At 40.8% G+C, this 6798-nt stretch overlaps 1 pseudogene; it reads right to left on the bottom strand.

Moving 5' to 3' along the window:
* Positions 1 to 2277: 2277 nt before the first annotated feature.
* LOC140852108 (putative receptor protein kinase ZmPK1) lies at positions 2278 to 4733 on the bottom strand (annotated as a pseudogene).
* Between the last annotated feature and the right edge of the window lie 2065 nt (positions 4734 to 6798).

Genomic DNA, 6798 nt, shown 5'->3' with positions numbered 1-6798 from the left:
GATTCTGAGAGCCTTGTGTTGGGTGAATTCTTAGCTCGTTCAACCCAAGCATGGAATGAGAGGTCACACTCACAAGGTGACCTGGCGCCCACGGGCCAAGCTTTTAATTCCCCCCAACCCCATTGGCTAAGCTTTGAATTCTACCTATATTTATCATTACTTTCCAGTCTGCACGTGAAAAATTCTTATCACAGGAACCCTAAAGTCACGCTTAAGACTTGGTTGCGCGTTAGATATTTCCCCCCATCATGGCCGTCCAACAGGATCCGAAATAGCTATTTTCTGTGACCGATCCATCCCAAAAAAAACATGCATGTTGGTTGGCTGTTAGGTGTGGTGGCCCACCTCGTCTGTTTGTCATCCCAGGTTCTTCGTGTGTCCCACGTTATTCCCACCCGCATTCTTTTCGATGATCTAGTTGTGGAGACCAATGGAGGCTAGGGCTATGGACATGCCTCCGCTAAATGTTGTGACCCCTGACTTCCATGGAAAAGAAAAAGAAGTATTGGCACCCTTCCTGGTTGACGTTCAGCGATGCAAAGGAGGAAAAAAAATCCAACAGCATATTTGTTGCTGCCAATCTCCGTGTTTGAGATCAGATGCTGAGGTAGATGTGGATGAGATGAAACTACTATTGGAGCTTCGTCCAAATATCTATAAAATAAATCCACACCGGAGTGACGCTCTCCGATGTAGACCCTCCGACGGAGTGACGCTCTCCGATGTAGACCCTCCGATGCTCAAGTCAGAAGATTGGAGACTGATGAAAGGAGAGAACTAGGAGTCAATTTTTTATTGCATACCTTAAAGGGTTCTGGAGCCTTAATTTATAGAAAAAGAGTTTGAATCGTATCCGTCTTAGAGTCCTAATGGTTTTCGGATTTATCACACAGATTGATTCAAAGAAGAATTTTTCTTTCATGAGAGATTTGATTGCGGAGAAGTTTTACCTCATCTGAACTTCTCTAATTTGGAGGAAGGACGGATCTGTTGGTAGGAGAAATAATTCAGCCACCATCGATTTAGGATAGATCATCCAAACCGACCTTCAGTAGGTTGTCATGACCGAGGTACCAGAGTTCGTGGAGCGAATACTTGTCCTCTTGCAGATAGGGATAGATCGATCGAGTATGAGCTACATCAAACCGTCTAAAGCTGAGATCATGAAGATCTATAATGTAGACATCGATCTCTGGGTGATCCGAGATAGGTTGGTTGAGGGCGATTTAAAATAGATCGTCCAAGGCTAAAGAGTCGAGGTCCGCTGCTGACGGGATATCTGACTTCTTGTCACATCTGCATTCGTGTTAGTCATCCATCTCTCATAGCTCGATCAGAACTGTCGATGTCTCAGCCAAGACTGAGGTACAGATCTACAACAATATTTAATATCAAAATATGGTGGCTAATAGAGCAAACTTTTGGCGTGCGGGTGCGGAAAACAACATATAGCATATTTTGTCATAATTCCTGTTATAGGGGACAGCATCTTTAGTCCCTCATCGATTGTGAGTCAAGAGAAAGTATGGTTTATATGGATTGAAATATTCTTTCCCATGTGAGGTATTTACTAAACCATGAGACTTCAAATGGCTAAGGTCCATTGAAGCTCAAAAATGCTCCAAGCCAAAGCGGATAATACCTCCAATAATTTCTGTCTTGGCCCTTCTAATTCCAATCTCTTGGCTCCTTTGGAAGTTCTTGCATGCACCTGGTCTGCTAGTTCTAAAATATCTGGGTTTCTTTTTATCGTTTTTGATTTCTTTAAGGCTGGTAGTTATTCTGAGCGGACTCTAGTATAGTTATGTTGGAAAAGCATTGGGCTATTCTTTAGTATATTATATATATAGACTTATTGCATCAGCTAATCTATTCAATCTCGTAAATAATAAGATAATTATATGGATAGTGAAACCACGTTTGGCTCTGCAAACCGATAAACATTAATCCAAAATTATCATATTGGTAAATAATTAGAAGATAATTACTACTACTATCTTAATTTATTCCTTGTTAACTCAGAGAAAGTTTAGACTTTTTTTTTTTTGATGAACGAGAAAGTTTAGACATATTAATATTCGGACAGGTCTACAAGCAGGAGAACAAATGTTGAATACAAGCTCTTTATTTGCCTTTGCAGCTTCCAACATATAATGCGTACGCACATACTCATTTCAACTAACACACATTACTACTTTTCAACAAAAAAAAAAAAAAAAACATGCACAAAAATATTACTTGATGTTATGACTACTTATCGACGACTTCATGCCCAACTTACTGGAAAGATGCTTCCTAGGAGATTAGCTCGCCATCGGATAAAAGGAGCATTTGGACTACAGATTTCATGGATGGTCTTTTGCTTCTCTCTTCTTCGAGGCAATAGACTGCTATCTCCACCATCATCAATGCTTGCTTGTTGTTAAAATGTCCCTCCAATCTGGAGTCAACAAAGTCCCCAATCTATGACTCTTCTCCATTCTCCAAGTTCTCTCTGAGCAAATCAACTGACCTTCTCGGAACCATCTCTACCTTCTCCTCTCTACTAATTATCCAGTCTAAAACTCTAACCCCTTTCACTAACTCTAGAAGCACGACTCCATAGCTATAGACATCAACCTTCCCAGTGATTGGAAGACTGGAAGCCCACTCTGGAGCAATGTAACCTCTCGTCCCTCGGATACGTGATAGGTTGCGCCCAGATCCACCTCTATTTAACAGTTTGGCCAGTCCAAAGTCTGCAATCTTGGGCTCAAAATCATGACCTAACAATATATTCTCAGGCTTTATATCACAGTGGGAAGATAGGCCAATCCCTTCGCCACCCCCACCGCAATTTTAAACCTGTCACTCCACCTTAGAAAGCTAGTGGAGCCATCACCATTAAATAAAACCTTGTCCCATGAACCATTCTCCACGAACTCGGAAACTAAGAGCCTGTGGGAGCGTTCTGAACAAAATCCCCACATTCTCCCTAAATTCATGTGGTATATTCTTCCTATGAGGCTCAGTTCGGCGCGGAATTCCTCTTCTCCTTGAATCACATCTTCCAACTTCTTGACCGCCACCACCCTCTCATCATCCAAGACTCCTTTGTACACGGCTCCTGAGCCTCCTCTCCCGAGCACTTCCCGGAAGTTTCGAGTAGCCCTTTCCAGCTCTTTGTAAGTGAATCTTCGAAATTGAGTAGATATAGCCTTATATCCTTCCTCCATGGGAGCTGACTGCTTCTCCCTCCTGAAAATAAACCACCAACCAAATGTAACAAAAAGGAGTTCTATTACAAAAAATGCTGATACGAACCAATAGAAGCAAGCCCAATTTTTTCCTCCGATGCTCTTTCGCCGTATATTCTTCCCGGTGCTCACTTCTGTGACATTGCACTTAACATCCTCATGTTAAGTATTGTCAGAGAGTTTTGAGGTATTTACAAATCTCGATAATTTTAAGAATATGCTGCCATCGATGCCTGGATAACTTCTTCCATTGTGGAGGGCAGTTTTTGGATGACATTTCCCAGTTTCCTTCTCATACCTGAACGCTTCGCATGAACAGTCCATTTGGCAAATCTTCCTGCAAGCCCGTAATGACAAGGAGGAAGTGCGACTGAAATCAGAGCCCCAAAAATCTGTGTGGGGAAGCTCGAAAAATTTAACTTGATGAGATTTGTGGCAGTTCATGATGCTGTCTTTGCGCTTGCAACCTTTGCTCCAGTCACTCGGGTCGTTCACTTCAAAACCAGGAGCACAAGTGCACTTGGGTGTCGGGGTGTATACACAAATTCCATTCCTACCACACAGCGAATGCACCAGACAAATTGATGAAAGAGCAATCCATGAAATCGACCACATTTTTGTCGACTCGTTCAAGCTGTACAGCCTAAGATTACCATCATAATCCAAAGTCAGCCTCCTCCTAATCCCTGGACCCAAGTCAGAAGCTTTGAATGTCAAGTTATCGCTCGACACGAACCGCCCCATGTCATCAAGGACTGCATATTTGCTACTGTTGCAGGTTGATCTGCCATCCTTCCACACTACATGTGCAGGATCGGGCCAGTAGATGCTGGCAAATTCCGGTGTATCGTATATGAGTATCAAAACATTATTGTAATCAAAATAAGACTTGTAGTGGCCGGAAGCAAGTAATCCATTAGCGGCAGCAGATACCAGCCTGGAATTTCTTTTGAATACCTGGTTAGGGAGGAGAGTATCAGTAGGATAATCAAAGCTTTGCCATAAAACTTCACCATCTTTATCCTTTACAACAAGGTTCCCAGCATCGAGAATCTGCGCTTGAGATCGAGTTGAGCTGGTGTCGGTGCTCCAAATGACGGTATCATCGTAGTCTGTTAGAACCAAGTTCCCATTCCTGCGCATCGTAACTCTGGACCCATGACCATTCACAGGGTGGTCACGATTCGCTGTCCATACGACAGTCTTGTTCTTGGAGTTTAAGAACCAGATGGAGAAGGTGAAGGCATTTGTACCAACTTCGTAGAAGCCGCATGCGAATGACTTGTCTTGTGAGATGAGGATGTCTGAGTCATCCTCCACGGAAAGGAAAGAATGGCTTGTCAGAGAGATTCTAGGTGCTGGAGATGCGAAAGAAAGGAGGAGCAGGAAGATGAGAAAGAGAGGGATATTGAAGATGGTGGAAAGAGGAGGATTTCTCATAGCAGAGAACTAAGTAGAACCACAAAGAAAGGGAAACCAATATGTGCTCTTGATCATAGCTTATGGGTCTGATATCCTATATTATAGTTGTCGGACCTTGAACTTTGGTAGGCCTCTCATTCAAGGGCAGACTTCTAAGATTGAATTGAAAGGATGCAAGTGGTCCAACCTGTTGGTTCGAAGGCTCAAAGCCTTCTTGGCGTCAAACTCGTGTCCGGATGACACTATATGAAGCTCTCCATCACTGGATAATTGCCACATCACCATTTAGGAAATGGACAGCTATCATTCATTTAGAACTTTTTTAGATTGCGGAAAGAATTTTTCTTTCTAAAATAACATTTCTGAAAAGTTATATTCTCAAAATGACTTTCTAGAAATATGATTCTGATATATTTGATTGGCTATAGAAAAATGATTTATTTAATAATGATTTATATTTAGTTAGACATCCACTTTTTTTATGAGAAAATTATGAAAAATATTTATTTTATCCTTAATAAATATAAAATCATATATTTTTGCTCCCAAACATTATATAAATATTAGTATAAATATAATATAATATGATATAATATAATATAAAATTTATATACTATAATATAACATTAGATCATAATAGTTTGTTATTTTAGTATAACATTAATATATATGATTAATATAATATTAATATATTAATATAAATATTAAAATAATATTAATATATTATTATATTTATATTAATATAAATATTAGTATAATATTAATATTTATAACTATAATATTTGAAAAATGATATTTTGGAAAGCATAAAAGATTGTCAATTCTCATCTCGTACGATGTTCCAAAACCCATCTTTCCTATGAATTTTTATTTTTTATAAAATATAAGAAGTATATTCTCATAAAAAAAACTTTTTCATTCTCTCTTCCTAAAACTTGAACTAAACAAGGGACTCTCCTCCAATTTCTTGGAATCACTTTTTTTTTCTCTTCCAATTCATGCAAACCAAACGGGCTCTTAAAATTGAAAGCATCGTATTCCGTGTCAAATATGTTAGTAGAGTGTCAAACATGTAGGGAGGAAGAAGAGCCATGATCATCCATTTTCAAAGTGGAGAACATGGTAGCTTTTCAAAGATGCGCACCTCTCTACCGTGCAAAGCAAGCATGGCAGCGGTCTGGATCGTTCCTTGCTTGATACGCTTATTATCTTGCAACGAATTTTAACAGATCTTTTTATCTTAGACTTGGCCTACGAAGTTTGGCTTGATTTTCATATGGTCCAAATATGGAGAATGCATGAAGTAAATCACATTCTTCTATTGAGTCATGGTTCTATGCGGTCACTTTGAAAAGGACATATCGAAATAAACAAACAACATTAATTTCTACATAAGCTATTTATCTTTATAGAAGATGCCGTTATTTGCATTCAGTTCAACCTTTTTTTTTTTCCATTTCAAAACTATCCCAGCACGTTGTGACACTGGTTAGACCGTTAATTCGAGAGTTCAGCCCCAGTGAGAAGGATGGGGATTAAAGAGAGGTAGACAAGAACGGAGGCAGTGGGTATTGGGTTTGGGATGGCAATTGCCATGGTTTGGGTAGATTGCTCTAGCTTGCTGCTCTCCCTCCTGGGTCATGATATATGCCTATGGTGTGCGAGGAGAGGAGGGCATCTTGGGTTCAGGCTGGAACCTTCTATGTTATACTATAAAGCATTTTGTTGACTTGGAGTCAACGATGTCGACATGGCGTGATCTGGAGGGGGGGGGTGGTGGCGGCGGGCGGTGGTGGGGTTTGGAATTGCTCGATCTCTAGAGTCCACCTTTTGGACTACGTCCAACCAAGCCGTCTCCACGGTGGGCAAGGCCTCCGTATTGCATGCACCAGGTACAATTGGACTGCCTCACATCACATCTCACGGTGGATAACACGCCACGCTAGCCCTTGTATTTCACCAATTTCCGATTGCGCGCTATCCACCGTACATATGCTCCTGGATTTGCCCCGGCTCACTTGGACCCGGTGCATGCAATAATTCTTGGTGGACAAGGGTCTCGTTAGGCCATCTAGCGTGGAGAAGTTTTAGAATACTTCGCGAGATCATAAGCCTCCTTGGGGTCAGGGTCCCAAAGTCA

This window comes from Elaeis guineensis, chromosome 10, assembly GCF_000442705.2.
Source record: "Elaeis guineensis isolate ETL-2024a chromosome 10, EG11, whole genome shotgun sequence".
Classification (NCBI taxonomy): Eukaryota; Viridiplantae; Streptophyta; class Magnoliopsida; order Arecales; family Arecaceae; genus Elaeis; species Elaeis guineensis.
This window is presented reverse-complemented; position numbering and strand designations above follow the sequence as displayed.